The sequence below is a fragment of the Cetorhinus maximus genome, chromosome 23 (genome assembly GCF_964194155.1).
Source record: "Cetorhinus maximus chromosome 23, sCetMax3.hap1.1, whole genome shotgun sequence".
Taxonomy (NCBI): domain Eukaryota; kingdom Metazoa; phylum Chordata; class Chondrichthyes; order Lamniformes; family Cetorhinidae; genus Cetorhinus; species Cetorhinus maximus.
This window is the reverse complement of record NC_135901.1, coordinates 10,474,638-10,491,555: the sequence shown is the minus strand read 5'-3', so window position 1 is coordinate 10,491,555 and position 16,918 is coordinate 10,474,638.

Below are 16,918 nucleotides of genomic sequence, written 5' to 3'. Positions count from 1 at the left end.
GTTCCCTCACTCTGTGTACAGTGCAAAATTGTAACTGTGTTTCTGCAGAATTTCCACACCCTGTGTAGAGCACCACACTGTAACTGTGTTTATGTAGAGCTCCCTCGTTCTGTGTACAGTCCAACACTGTAACTGCATTTCTGTAGTTTCCCCCACTCTGTGTAGTCCCTCACTGTAACTGCATTCATGTAGCCTTCACTCACTCGGTGTACTGTGCCTCACTCCAACTCTATTTATGTAGTGTTCACTCACTCTGTGTACAGTGCCACACTGTAACTGTGTTTCTGTCGAGTTCCCCCACTTTGTATACAGTTCAACACTGTAAATGTATTTCTGTAGAGTTCCCTCACTCTGTGTATAGTCAAACACTGTAACTATTTCTATAGAGTTCCCTCACTCTGTGTATAGTTCAACACTGTAACTGTGTTTCTTAGAGCTTCCTCACTCTGTGTACAGTTCAACACTGTAACTGTGTTTATGTACAGATTCCTCACTCTGTGTACAGTTCAACACTGTAAATGTATTTCTGTAGAGTTCCCTCACTCTGTGTACAGTCCCACACTGTAACTGCATTTTTGTAGTTTCCCCCACTCTGTGTAGTCCCTCACTGTAACTGCATTCATGTAGTGTTCACTCACTCGGTGTACTGTCCCTCACTGTAACTCTATTTATGTAGTGTTCACTCACTCGGTGTACAGTCCCACACTGTAACTGTGTTTCTGTACAGTTCACTCACTCTGTGTTTAGTCCCTCATTGTAACTGTGTTTCTGCAGAATTTCCACACCCTGTGTAAAGCGCCACACTGTAACTGTTTTTCTGTAGAGCTCCCTCATTCTGTGTACAGTCAAACACTGTAACTTTCTATAGAGCTCCCTCGCTCTGTGCACTGTCCCACACTGTAGCTGTGTTTCTGCAAAATTTCCACACCCTGTGTTCAGTCCCACACTGTAACTGCATTTTTGTAGTTTCCCCCACTCTGTGTAGCCCCTCATTGTGACTGCATTTATGTAGTGTTCACTCACTCGGTGTACTGTCCCTCACTGTAACTGTGTTTATGTAGTGTTCACTCACTCGGTGTACTGTCCCTCACTGTAACTCTATTTATGTAGAGTTCACTCACTCGGTGTACAGTCCCACACTGTAACTGTGTTTATGTGGCGTTCCCTCACTCTGTGTACAGTCCCACACTGTAACTGTGTTTATGTAGTGTTCCCTCACTCTGTGTACAGTCCCACACTGTAACTGCGTTTATGTTGTTCCAAGTCGCTCCTTTTGAGAAGCTGTCCAACACGTTTAAGTTGAGATAATAAAATTCTCTCCTCAATAATCCAATTTCTTATCCATACCTTCCTCAGGACATGTTTAATGGAAGATTTTGAATGTTCGTGGCATCTTGGAGACTGTTCGGAGGTGAAAATGGCATCTTGATGTTGGAGATCTTTTTATCATTAGTTTCACTTCTGCCAGACTGTCACCTTTTGCTCAATATGAACCTGTTTATTGGTGCAAAGTACAATATCAGAATTGCATTTCCATAAGTAAAGCAGTGTGCTTATTCTTTTTAGTAACAAAGTCCCTCAGGGAGGTCCCCCGTGCTCAGATTAAACCTGACTCTGATCTCTGAGAGGAAGTGTAAGGAGAAGGAACTAGTCTTGATGATATCTCTGAGTTTCGGACATCTGTCAACTATTAATGGCAAATCGTCACTGTGCTTCTAGTAAATAAGGGTGGCTTCTTGAGAGGTTTATGAAGCTTACAATCAGGGTTAATTTGAACATTTATAACTCCCAATTTTGTGTTAATTTCTCTGCAAACCTTGCACACTGAGCCATCGTAAATTCCAAGGGCATGTACAACACACGTTACACTGAGTAAAGCTCCCTCTACACAATCGCCATCAAACACTGCCAGGACAGGTACAGCACGGGGTTAGATACAGAGTAAATCTCCCACTACACTGTCCCCATCAAACTCTCCCAGTACAGGTACAGCATGGTGTTAGATACAGAGTAAAGCTCCCTCCACACTGTCCCCATGAAACACTCCCAGGACAGGTACAGCACAGGGTTAGATACAGAGTAAAGCTCCCTCTACACTGTCCCCATCAAACACTCCCAGGACAGGTACAGCACTGGGTTAGATACAGAGTAAAGCTCCTTCTACAGTTTACACTCTCCCCATCAAAGCTGGACATTGCTATCGGAGTAGTGTCCTTGGCCCAACCATCTTCAGCTGCTTCATCAATGCCCTTCCCTCCATCATAAGGTCAGAAGTGGGGATATTCGCTGATGATTGCACAATGTTCAGCACCATTCATAACACCTCAGATACTGAAGCAATCCGTGTCCATATGCAGCAAGACCGGACAACATTCCGGCTTAGGCTGATAAGTGGCAAGTAACACTCGCACCACCCAAGTACCAGACAATGACTATCTCTAACATAAGGGAATCTAACAGTCTCCCCTTGACATACAGTGACATTGCCATCACTGAATCCCCCACTATCAACAGCCTGGGGGGTTATCATTGACCAGGAACTTGTCTGAATCAGCCATACAAATGCGATGGATACTTGAGCAGGTCAGAAGATGGGAAGCCTGCAGTGAGTAACTCACCTCCTGACTCCCCAGAGCCTGTCCACCATCTACAAGGTGATGGGGACAGTTTAGAGGGAGCTTTACTCTGTTTCTAACCCTGCGCTGTACCTGCACTGGGAATGTTTTAAAACTTTTCCAGTGCAGGTACAAAGTGAGTGTGATGGAATACTCCCCACTTGCCTGGATGAGTGCAGCTCCAACAACACTCAAGAAGCTCAACACCATCCAGGGTGAAACAGTCCACTTGATTAGAACCCCATCCACCACCTTAAACATTCACTCCCTCCACCACCGACGCACAGTGGTAGCAGTGTGTACCATCTACAAGATGCGCTGCAGTAACGTACCAAGGCTCAGTAGACAGCACCTTCCAAACTTGCAACCTATACCACCTATAAGAAAAGGGCATGAGATGCATGGGAACCCCACTCACAAGCCTGACTTGGAAATATGTCACCGTCCCTTCACTGCTGCTGGGTCAAAATCTAGTAACTCCCTCTCTCACTGCACTGTGGATGTACCTACACCACATGGCCTGCAGAGGTTCAATAAGCCAGCTCACCACCACCTTCTCTAGGTCAATGATGACCGAGCCAGTGATGTCCACATCCTGTAAAAATAATAAAAACACTCCCAGGACAGGAGCAGCACAGGTTAAATACAGAGTAAAGCTCCCTCTACACTGTCCTCATCAAACACTCCCAGGGCAGATACAGCACGGGGTTAGATACAGAGTAAAGCTCCCTCTACACTGTCCCCATCAAACACTTCCAGGACAGGTACAGCACAGGGTTAGAGGCTGAGTAGAGCTCCCTCTACACTGCTACACTGTCCCCATGAAACACTCCCAGGACAGGTACAGCACAGGGTTAGAGGCTGAGTAAAGCTCCCTCTACACTGTCCCCATCAAACACTCCCAGGGCAGATACAGCACGGGGTTAGATACAGAGTAAAGCTCCCTGTACACTGTCCCCATCAAACACTCCCAGGGCAGATACAGCACGGGGTTAGATACAGAGTAAAGCTCCCTCTACACTGTCCCCATCAAACACTCCCAGGACAGGTACAGCACAGGGTTAGAGGCTGAGTAGAGCTCCCTCTACACTGTCCCCATCAAACACTCCCAGGACAGGTACAGCACAGGGTTAGAGGCTGAGTAAAGCTCCCTCTACACTGTCCGCATGAAACACTCCCAGGATAGTTATGACACGGGGTTAGATACAGAGTAAAGCTCCCTCCACACTGTCCCCATCAAACACTCCCAGGGCAGGCACAGCATGGAGTTAGATACAGAGTAAAGCTCCCTCTACACTGTCCCCATCAAACACTCCCAGGACAGGTACAGCACAGGGTTAGAGGCTGAGTAAAGCTCCCTCTATACTGTCCCCATGAAACACTCGCAGGACAGTTATGACACGGGGTTAAATACAGAGTAAAGTTCCCACTACACTGTCCCCATCAAGAGTATTGTGTGCAATTCTGGAATCTGCTTTATAGGAAGGATGTGATTGCACTAGAGAGAGTGCAGAGGAGATTTACCAGGATGTTGCCTGGGCTGGAAAGCTTTAGTTATGGAGGAGAGATTGGATAGACTGGGGTTATTTTCCTTGGAGCAGAGGAGATTGAGGGGGGACATGATTGAGGTGTGTAAAATTATGAGGGGCATAGATAGGGTAGGCAGGGATGGAACATTTCCCCCTTGGTGGAGGGATCAATAACCAGGGGGCATAGATTTAATGTAAGGGGCAGGAAGTTTAGAGGGGGTGTGAGGAAGAATGTTTTCACCCAGAGGGTGGTGGGAATCTGGAACTCACTGCCTGAAAGGGTGATAGAGGCAGATACCCTCATAACATATAAGAAGCATTTGTGCACTTGCGATGCCTTGGCATACAAGGCTATGGGTCTAGTGCTGGAAAACGGGATTAGAGCAGTTAGGTCCTTGTTTGACCAGCGCAGACTCTATGGGCCGAAGGGCCCTTTCCTGTGCTGTAGACCTCCATGACTCTATGAAACTCCCAGGACAGGTACAGCATGAAGTTAGACACAGAGTAAAGTTTCCTCCATACCGTCCCGGTAAAACGTTCCCAGTGCAGGTGCGGCACGGTGTTAGATACAGAGCGAAGCTCCCTCTACACTGTCCCCATCAAACACTCCCAGGGCAGATACAGCACAGGATTATATACAGACTAAAGCTCCCTCTATCTTGTCCCATTGTAAGCTGCTCGGAACAATCCAGGTAAAATACAGAGATAAAAACAAAAAGCTAAAAGCTACTGCGGATGCTAGAAATCCAAAACAAAAACAGAATTACCTGGAAAAACTCAGCAGGTCTGGCAGCATCGGTGGAGAAGAAATCAGTTAACTGATCTCCACCGATGCTGCCAGACGTGCTGAGTTTTTCCAGGTAATTCTGTTTTTGTTCAGGTAAAATACAGACTACTCAATACCCTTGATCTGGTCATTTACACACACACTTTTATAAGATGTTAGCGAAGTGATCGCAGAGGCATTATTACATGTTCACTAAGAAAGGGAATAATGTCAGAGGAGAAGCAGATAGCTAATGTGATTCTTTTATTTAAGCATGGAGGTAGAGCAAATCCAGAGACCTAAAGACCAATTCACTGAAAGTCAGTTGGAGGAAAGATAATGGAATCTTTACTCAAAAATGAAACAGAAAAATATCAAGCAACTGAAAATATCAGAAAGTGTCGTCAGCACGGAGTGAAAAAGGGAAGGTTTTGCTTGACCAACCTTATTGAATTCTTTGAAGAAGTACCAGAAAGGGTAGAGAAGGGTAATGCAGCAGAGGTAACACATTTAGATTTCGAAAAGGCCTGCTATAAGCACCGCAGAGTACATTCATTGCCAAGGCCAGAACATGTGAATCAGGGGACAATAGCAGAATGGATAACAAGCTGGTTACAAAACAGAAAACAGAGAATAAAAGTAGTTCATCAGATTGGCAAATGGTAGGAAGTGGTGTTCGACAAGGAACGGTACTGGGACCACTGCTGTTCACTATTTACAGAAACAATATGGACTTGGGAATCAGAATCATAATTTCAACATTGTCAGAGATTTGTGCTGAATATAGAGGAGGACTATGACATGATACAGGAAGCCATTGATAAACTTATAGAATAGGCATGTTATTGGCAAATGATCTTCAATATAATCACCACACCTGAGGAAGGATGTGAGGGTTGTTGAGAGGGTGCGGAAGAGATTTACCAGGATGGTTCCAGGAATGAGGGATTTTAGCTACAAGGTTAGGTTGGGAAAGCTGGGGTTATTCTCCTTGGTGAAAAGGAGATTGAAGGGCGATCTGATAGAGGTGTACAAGATTATGACAGGTTTAGATAAGTTTAGGCAAAGAAAAACTGTCCCTTTTCAATGATGGAACAAGGACTTGGGGATATAGATTTAAGGTTTTCAGCAAGAGATGCAGCGCGATGTGAGGAAGAACTTTTTATGCAGCGAGTGGTAATGACCTGGAACTCGCTGCCCTTTGGGCGGTGAAAGCGAAGACGATGAGTGATTTCAAAAGGAAATTAGATGGGCATCTGAGGGAAATAAACTTGCAGGGCTACAGGGTTAGAGAGGGAGAATGGGACTGACTGGTTTGTGCTACAGAGCACTGGCATGGACTGGATAGGCTGAATGGCCTCATTCTGTCCTGTAATAATTCTGTGGCCACATTGTTTAGGATGGCGGAGTCTCCCTTCCCACAATCCAAAGAGTCGGTGGAGAACACATCCCAGCCAATACTGCCTGCCCTGCAGCCATTTAAAGCACCAACAAGGGTTCACTGGCTGGAGGTGGGACATCCCCCCTGCAACCACTCGGGGAAAAAAGCCCCATCTCATAGAGCTGCCAGCCAACCTCATTGGGCGGCAGTTCTCTAGCCCCTGAAACACCAGAAGCTACAGTGGACTCGACTGGGACTGCAAGAAACCCCCAGAGCCTAAGTCCCGGGGTCCCAAGACCAGGTAACACACGTTATTGAAGCTACAGAAGTTTGCTTTGTGTAATATTACTGGATTTCACAGCAGACATCCATAAGGGAGTGTTACCCGGACATTGCTTACTTGTGAGTTGACCAAACAGAAAGTTTTTGGAGAAGTGTTTTGTAAGACTAACCTTAATTGTGTAACTATAATCTTATGTGTTTCAGTTTTCTTTTATTTTTGTTAATAAAACTTTTACTCATAATTTTTAAAATCTCAAAAGTGTTACTGGACCTCAGAGAAGACATTACAGGTGATTCTCTGGCTATGACTGGATAGGTGAGATTGGAACTAGGCGAGGGCAGTCCCACTCTACTGGACAATGGAGGAGAGACATTGGAGGAGGATGGTGTGGATAACTGCGTGAAAGGCTGTTGAACAGGATGAAGAGGGACAGTGCACCTTGGTCACAGTCACAGAGGGTGTTGTTTACACCAATCACAAAGCTGATTGAAATAAATATTCCACAAGTAGAATTATTAATCCTGTAGGACACGAGGGGAAATGTGGAACGTTTGCTTCATGTGTGAGACGCAACTGGTGGATTTGGGATTTTAATTAATCTTTACAGCAGAGTTAAACAGAATCTCTCAATGAGCAGTAGCTGGTGATGAACATTGGAATACAAAGGGGTGGAAGTTATGCTCCAGTTGAATGGAGTTCTGGCTAGATCACTTGTGGAGAACTGTGTTCAGTTCTGGGCATCACCGCTCAGGAAGGATGTACTGGGCTTGGAGGGGGTAGAGCGTAGATTTACCAGAATGACACACAGGCGGAAAGTGTTACATTCTGAGGGCAGGTTTCATTGACTTGGCTTGTATTCCCTGAGAAACAGAATATAGAAGATTAAACGGGGATCTAATCAAGGGGTTTAAGCTGATTAAAAGATTGATCGGGTATATACAGAGAAACAATTTCCATGGCGGGGGTGGCAGTATACAGAATAAAGAGACAGAACCTGAAAATTCAAGCTAGACTGTTCAGGGGTGATGTCAGGAAGAATTCCTTCACACAAAAGGTAGTGAACATCTGGAAGTCTCTAACCTGAAAAGATGTTGAGGCTGGGGGGGCTCAGTTGAAAAACTCAATACTGAGGTGAACAGAATTTTGTTAGGGTACAGTTATTGAAGGGTCTAGAAACAAGGCGGGTAAATGGAGTCAAGATACAGATTAGCCATGGTCTAACTGAATGGTAGAACAGGATGGAGGGGCTGAATGGTCCTCTCCTATTCCGATTTTCCGATGTATTTGAACAGAATCACTCAATGTGCAGCTGTTGAGTTATGAGAAACAGCTTTGATATTTTCATTCTTGGTTTGCAGATGTGTGAAACTTGGCAACAACCTCAGGTCTATTTCCTTCTCCTTACACTTCCTGGAGGAGTTGGCAGCACCGCTGAAACTGAACAGGGGGCCTCCCAGAGGGAGTGGTGTTACTAAAAAGAATAAGCACAGTGTTTTACATATGGAAATATGGTTCTGATTTAGTGACCAACACCAATAAACAATTCTTATATTTACCAAAAAGGGGCCAGAGCAACAGGACCGAGAGTTTGAAGGTAAAAGAGACTCAAAACCCAATCTCCCTGCGCGAGTGGAGAACAATCTGTCCCTTGGACAGAAACAGCATAAAACTGTCTCTAAAGTAGAGATTCTTCACCTAAAAACTTGAGGAACTCGGCCAAATCTTTAAACAAAGACGTTAGTTTGGTTCATCATGAAAACAGCGTTTCCCTCAGACTGAAGGTGCTGATTAACTGGTCAACAACGCACGGAATTCACCCTGTGACCGCGAAACATTGAACTGCAAATGTCAGTCAACCCATGAATCTGCTTCCTTCCACAGCCCATGTACACTCTACACTGTCCTGGGATTACCACACATTTAATCTCCTTCCACCGCCCATGTACACTCTACACTGTCCTGGGATAATCACCCATTTAATCTCCTTCCACAGCCCATGTACAATCTACACTGTCCTGGGATCGCCACACATTTAATCTCTTTCCACAGCCCATGTACAATCTACACTGTCCTGGGATTACCACACATTTAATCTCCTTCCGCAGCCCATGTACAATCTACACCGTCCTGGGATTACCACCCATTTAATCTCTTTCCACAGCCCATGTACAATCTACACCGTCCTGGGATTACCACCCATTTAATCTCTTTCCACAGCCCATGTACAATCCACACTGTCCTGGGATTGCCACACATTTAATCTCTTTCCACAGCCCATGTACAATCTACACTGTCCTGGGATTACCACACATTTAATCTCCTTCCACAGCCCATTTACAATCTACACTATCCTGGGATTACCACACATTTAATCTCCTTTCACAGCCCATGTACAATCTACACTGTCCTGGGATTACCACACATTTAATCTCCTTCCACAGCCCATGGACGATCTACACTGTTCTGGGGTTACCACCCATTTAATATCCTTCCACAGCCCATGTACAATCTACACTGTCCTGGGATAACCATCTACTTAATCTCTTTCCACATCCTATATAATAGAAACATAGAAACTAGGAGCAGGAGTAGGCCATTTGGCCCTTTGAGCCTGCTCCGCCATTCATTATGATCATGGCTGATCATCCAACTCAATAGCCTGCTCCCGCTTTCTCCCCATACCCTTTGATCCCTTTCATCCCAAGAGCTATATCTAACTCCTTCTTGAAAACATACAATGTTTTGGTCTCAACCACTTTTTGTGGTAGCGAATTCCACAGGCTCAGCACTCTCAGGGTGAAGAAATTTCTCCTCATCTCAGTCCTAAATGGTCTACCCCATACCCACAGACTGTGACCCTTGGTTCTGGACTCCCCCACCATTGGGAATATTCTTCCTGCATCTACCCTGTCTAGTCCTGTTAGGATTTTATAGGTTTCTATGAGATCCCCCCCTCATTCTTCTGAACTCCAGCGAATATAATCCTAACCGACTCAATCCCTCCTCACATGTCAGTCCTGCCATCCCAGGAATCAGTCAGGTAAACCTTAGCTGCACTCCCTCTATAGCAAGTACATCTCTCCCCTGTCATGAACTCTACCCATTACATTCAATCTCCTGAGAAAATGTCCAGAGACAAACTGTCTGGGTGCCAAATGCATTTGAAGAAATCTCCTGAATAATCACCAATCCTCACATCTCCATCAAGAACGTGTCTGGATCCTCCTTCCTGACAGGATCCATTCTGTCCCCTGAATATTAATTATCTCGATCAGAACCTGCCCCTAACTACACGAGCAATGATATTCACCCAGCTCCTTCCTTTCATTCTGTGCTCGCAAACAACCTATTTATAACTGGATTGCAGATGGCTGGTAATTTCCAAAACCTGTGGATCAGTTGAAAGCAAGTTGTGTTTCTATAATTAAAATGATGATTAAAATTAATTTAAAATCCCAGCTCTCAAAATCCCCCTCAGGATTTTGTTGGAATGTGGGTGTCACTGGTAAGGCTGGTATTTCTAGCCCCATCCCCTAGTTACCCTAAGAAGGTGGTGATGGTGGTGGGTCTTCCTCTTGAATCTCGGTTTGATGAGACTGTGTGACTCACCAGGCCACCTCAGGGGGCAGTTAAGATTCAGTGTGGGACTGGAATGACATATTGGGCTGATCCACCGCACTCCTTTAATCCCATCAGTGACGGGTTAGTCAAGCTCAGGACGGGCTCAGTGAACCCTGGACCAGGCTTCACAACACGGCCTTGCTGAGTGAGGTTTGAGGGGGAAACAGTGAAGGAGACAACGGGATGGAAAACACAGGAGGGGGATATTCAAGGCTGGGAAACATTCTCAGCTCAGAAACAATTTGCTGCATGTGGAGCCGACCCAGTCAGTGAAACATTTAGAGTGTGGTTTCCATCAATCATTGCTGATGGGGTAAGTTTAGTTTTGGGTGTGGGTTGCTGCTTGTTGCTGATAAAGACTCAGTCTAAAATGGTGTTTCCGCTGTTTATCTCGAGTGTAACAGCGAACCGGTTCTGTGAGCAACCCACTGACCCGTGCTGGGTGGGTGTTGGGGCCAGCGATAGGGTACGGGTAGTGATCAGTAAAAATTAACTGATCACTCCTGGTTCTGACCCTCTACACAAGTCTGCAAATCAGTAACAGCTACTGGACATTCAACTGTGGAACTGTAATGGGGAATGTGTCACATAATAATTAATCTAAATAGAGACACTGATCTTATATATGTAGAGATGTATAGGTAAAAATATATGCGGTTACACATATATATATAAATATACATAAAGAGTGTGAGATAGAGAGATGTAGGTAGACAGAGTGGTTCACGCGGTGCTGTTACTGCTGCAGGTGAAGTGCTAATACTTCAGACAGTGTTGCTGGAGTGGGTGTGACACATAGACACCTGGTGCTGTTACTGCTGCAGATACAGTATTAATACTTCAGGCAGTGTTGCTGGTGTAGGTGTGATACACAGACACCCAGTGCAGTAACTGCTGCAGGTACAGTACTAGTACTTTAGACAGTGTTACTGCTGTGGATGTGATATAGGGACACTTGGTGCTGTTACTGCTGCAGGTACAGCATTAGTACTTTAGACAGTGTTACTGGTGTGGGTGTAATACACGGAAACCTGGTGCTGTTATTGCTGCAGATACAGTATTAATACTTTAGAGAGTGTTGCTAGTGTAGGTATGATACACGGACACCCAGTGCTGTCACTGCTGCAGGTACAGTACTTGCACTTCAGACAAGTGTTGCCGGTGTGGGTGTGATACATGGACACCCGGTGCTGTTATTGCTGCAGATACAGCACTAATACTTTAGACAGTGTTACTGGTGTGGGTGTGATACACGGAAACCCGGTGCTGTTATTGCTGCAGATACAGTACTAATACTTTAGACAGTGTTACTGGTGTGGGTGTGATACATGAAAACCCGGTGCTGTTATTGCTGCAGATACAGTACTAATACTTTAGACAGTGTTACTGGTGTGGGTGTGATACACGGATACCCGGTGCTGTTATTGCTGCTGATACAGTACTAATACTTTAGACAGTGTTACTGGTGTGGGTGTGATACACGGAAATCCGGTGCTGTTATTGCTGCAGATAACGTACTAATTCATTTTCTTATTGTGAACACCTCTATCACATACCCTTTGTAATAATCTAGATCTGCCATAGATCCCTTCTCAGATTTAGTGTCAGCAATCCCATTCAGCAGTTTGCTCATCTTACATGGGATTATACAGGATACACAACACATAAACAGGCCATTCGGCCCAACCAATCCATACCAGTATTTATATTCCACTGGAGCTCCTCACATTTTTCCTCATATAAATCTACCAGGGTTAGGCCATTTGGACCCTTGAACTTGCTCTGTCATTCAATATGATCAGGGCTGACCTTTAACCTTAACCCCACCTTCCCACATTATCCCCATATTCCTTCATGCCCTGAATACACAAAAATATATTGATCCATCCCTTGAATAGCCTCAATGACTGAGCATCAATGGCCCCCGAGGTAGAGAATTCCAAAGATCCACAACCCTATGAGTGAGGCGATTTCACCACTTCTGTCATGAAAGTATAATAATTCTCATAACATTATCGTGATTTATTGTAAAAGTAGGTTCATAATGGGGTTTGGATAGTTTTCCTGTGTGTGTCTGTGTGTGCGGGATTTAATTGAATTGGAGGCAGCTGGTCTGGAGGATTTTGAGTCAACAAAAAGAAGCTAAGTTTGAAATGCTAAATACCGAAACAAGGCTGAAGTTTTAGAATGTGAGGCGTGAAGAAAATTTCCATTGATAGATAAATTCGGGTAGTTTGAATTTCAAAAAGATGGTAGAATGCTACACCTAGCCAGAAGAAGCTAAGCTAAGTGTTTATTTTTCCCAAAGGTTACTGATAAAATGAGCTCTATGAAAAGATTTATATTATGAGAAAGGTAAAGTTCCAAAGACATATCTGAACAATGGAATTTGCATTAAAAAGGGAGAAACATGTAGAAAGGTGGTGAAGTTATGTGTCAGGGAGAAGACATTCTAAGAGCTAACAAGTATGAAAAGCCTCCAGTCTCTGTCCATCAAGTTGCTGTCTACAGGAACCAAAGCTGAGAAAACTGACTTTGAATTTGACTGTCCAGGGTATTGTGTGGCTTTGCCTGGGTCTGTTTAAATCTATTTGTTTTTACCGTTGCCTTAACAGGTTAATTAGGGGTTTTAGGAGTTATTATAGAAGTAATTTGTAGACCTATGTATGTGCTTGAAATCTTTTCATTTGTTAAGAAGTGTATAATTTAGTTTTCTAAAAACGTCTGAAGTCATGGTAGTCTTATTACCTCTGAATTCAGGGCAAGCATTTCAAAGTAAAATACAAATTGCAAAACAGTTGTGATCGCGTGATCAAGTTTCCCTTGTGGGTTTGATCTGCCTGGCACTTATCATCTGCCACGTCATAACAACTCCCCAGTCCTGAATGACCGATCCCTCATTCTGAACTGTGATCCTGTGTTCTGGACTCTTCAGTCAGGAGGAAACACTTCCTCTCAATGGCCAACCTACAAAGCACTTTAAGAATTTTACATGCTTCAATGAGATTACCTCTCATTTTTCGAGTCATTCTCTCCTGATAGGGCAATCCCTTTGTCCCAGGAACCAGTCTAATGAAACTTTGCTGCACTTCCGTCAAGATAAGTGTATCCTTCCATGGGTAAATTGTCCAGAACTACACATATTACTACAGAAACTTTTAGAATCTGATTTGATGTCTTTTTCTAGTTTCCTGCCCTATTCTATTTTCTCTTTCTTTATCAATTAATTTCCTGAATATTAAAATCCACCCAATCCTCAGGCTTACTATTCTAACATTATAAGCCTCTTCCATTAATCTCATACCATCCTCAACTTCCCTTGTAGGAATTCTTTCTCCATGGGTGTTTTTATTCTTTAATGGAATGTATATACGTTGCAAATTTGAATTAATTCTTGAAATGTTTGCCATTGCTTATTCACCGTCATATTTTTCAATTTATTTTCCCAATTTATCATTAAAATTATTTGGTCATTTCATCCCATTGTTGTTTGTGGGATTTTGCTGTGCACAATTTGTCTCCTGCCTTTCCTACATTGCAACAGTGATGACACTTCAAAAAGTACTTCATTAGTTGTAATATACTTTGGGATGTCCTGAGTTTGTGAAAGGAGCTCTGTAAATTCAGGTTACCATCAGAAGATTTGGCTCAATCTGGTAAGTTGGACTCGTAGAATCATAAAACCTTACAGCACAGAAGGAGGCCACTCAGCCCATTGTGCCTGTGCTGGCTCTGTGAAAGAGCAGTCGTGCTTAGTCCCACACTCCTGCTTTTTGTCTGTAACCCTCTAAGTTTTTCCTCCTCAGGTAGCTGTCTAACTCGCTTTGAAAATTATTGATGGAATCAGCTTTCACCATCTTATCAGTTAGAGTTTTCCAGATCCCAACAACTCTCCGAGTGAAAACAATTCTCCTCACCTCCCTTCTCGATCTTTTGCCAATGATTTTAAGTCATGTTATTGACCCACTCACTGAAGGGAATAGTTTGTCTCTATCTATCCTATCAAAACTGCAGGATTGGAAGTCCCTCCTACTGGGAAATTTATGGAATAGAAAAATCCAAACCCATGGACATGTTTTGACCTCATGTTTTGAACTATAACATACAAAACCCAAGCTGCAGCCAACAGCACAAGGCTGGGCAGCAAGCGGCTAATTCGGACATTTCGTAAAAGATAGTGGCTCATCAACAGGATTCAGACATTGACTGGTTGCTATCTTGGGACAATAGTACCAGGGAAATGCTATTACCTGCCATTGGCTCATGCGATTAAGAGACTGATTACCCTATACGATGGTACAAGGAACACCCCATCCACATAATATAATTGAGGAATTGTAACATAACTAAGGCCGGCATCGTAGACAACGATACTGGAATCTGGCCATTGTAACTATGAGTGATTCCTCTCAAGGAGAGGAGTGGGTCATTCTAACCTTCATTAATCTAGGTGCTGTTACTGTACTGCTTCAAAACAGCAGGAGAATTGTTTAAACAGTATGAGAGCTGATCATATTCATCTGGGCTATTTTTCTATGGAATGACTGTATTGTTTTAACCAACATGAGCTGATCATATTCATCAGGACTTTGCGTGAAATAAACTAAGGTGGTGTTAATTACCAGACATTGGAGCAGCATGAACAACAGAGAATATGTTTGAGTTGAATCATTATAAAAAAAAGATCATATTGGAGTTGGGGGCTGCAGGTGGAAGAAGGGTCAGGACTGATCATCTTGACTCAAGACCAACAATCAACATTAGATAGACCAGCCGTGTTGGGGATTGTAAGTGTGTCAGTAAAATGGTTGTGATATTGGTCTGAGGATTTGTAAGGCTTTGGGACAAAGGTGTAATATTCTTGTCTGTATTTTGTCAGATTTTAACAAGTCGCAGTGACTTCATTGTGGCTCAAGGGGGACAGTGGTCAACACACAGGATGAATCAGCTGGGAATTGAAGGTGCTCATTTCAGCTAGCCGCAGGAGGATTTGAACTGGGGTATTTGCATCAAGTTTGGGGAACTTTTGTAGAACGTTGAATTAAAAACAGAAAATGCTGGGAATACTCAGCAGGCCTGACAGGATCTGTGGAGACAGAAACAGAGTTAACGTTTCGAGTCCGCATGACTCTTCTTCAGAGTTTTATTCTGCTTTTATTTTGTAGAAGGTCTGTTTATCTTTTGTGAGCTCGGGGTCTGTCAGTCAGACCCCAGGGCCTTTTGTACTGGGGACAGGCTGTTTATTTTTTTGGAGGGGTTTTCTGTATCATTTCAACGAATTATAGAGGTATCTGTACTGGGGATATTAGTGGGTAAAATAAAACAACAAGTTTATGGTTGAGCCAAACCCTGTGTCTGTCTACTTTTGTTCTTTATAAATCTGATTGTCCAAGAACCGCTTGTAAGCACTGGAGAGGGGGGCACCGGTAACCTTTTACAAAACTGCACACTGTCGATAAGGTTACTTCTGACCTTCTCTGTTCCAACAACAACAACAACTTGTATTTATACAGCACCTTTAACATTGTAAAACATCCCACAGTGCTCCACAGGAGCATAATAAAACAAAATTTAACACCAAGCCACTTAAGGAGATATTAGTGTAGACGACCAAATGCTTGTTCAAAGAGTGATGTTAGGAAAAGTGTCTTAAAGGAAGGGAGAGAGGTGGAGAGGTTTAAGGAGGCAATTCCGGAGCTTCCAAAGAGAACAGTCCCAGCATTTCACACTTCTCCTGAAATCCTCTGAAATCCCTCATCCCTGTTAACATCCTGGTAAAAATCTCCTCTGTACACTTTCTGAGGTATTCACATTTTCCCTGAGGTCTGGTGCTCAGAACTGTGTTTCTAGCATCATTTGGTTGCCCAGCAGACTGAGGAACCTTCTGTTTCCAAAATCCTCTCTTGGTGTCTGTGTTCTGTTCCTCAAAACTCTGCATCCAAAGGCCTGCCCCTCTCAGACTGACTATTTAACACAATAGTTTTTTTTAATTCAGTCACGGTATGTGGGCTTCACTGGCTCAGCCAGCATTTATTGCCCATCCCTAGTTGCCCTTGAGAAGGTGGTGGTGAGCTGCCTTCTTGAACTGCTGCAGTCACTGTGGTGTAGGTACACCCACAGTGCTGTTAGGGAGGGAGTTCCAGGATTTTGAACCAGCGACAGTGAAGGAACGGCCGATATATTTCCAAGTCAGGGTGGTGAGTTGACTCGGAGGGGAACTTCCAGGTGGTGATGTTCCCATGTGCCTGCTGCCCTTGTCCTTCTAGATGGTAGTGGTCGTGGGTTTGGAAGGTGCTGTCGAAGGAGCCTTGGTGAGGTGCTGCAGCGCATCTTGTAGATGGTACACACACTGCTGCCACTGTGCGTCGGTGGTGGAGGGAGTGAATGTTTGTGGATGGGGTGCCCATCAAAGGGGCTGCTTTGTCCTGGATGGTGCTGAGCTTCTTGATTGTTGTGGGAGCTGCACTCATCCAGGCAAGTGGGGAGTATTCCATCACACTCCTGACTTGTGCCTTGTAGATGGTGGATTGGGGAGTCAGGAGGTGAGTTACTCACCACAGGATTCCCAGCCTCTGACCTGCTCTTGTAGCCACAGTATTTATATGGCTGGTCCAGTTCAGTTTCTGGTCAATGATAACCCCCAGGATGTTGATAGTGGGGGGGTTCAGTGATGGTAATGCCATTGAACATCAAGGGGCAATGGTTAGATTCTGTCTTGTTGGA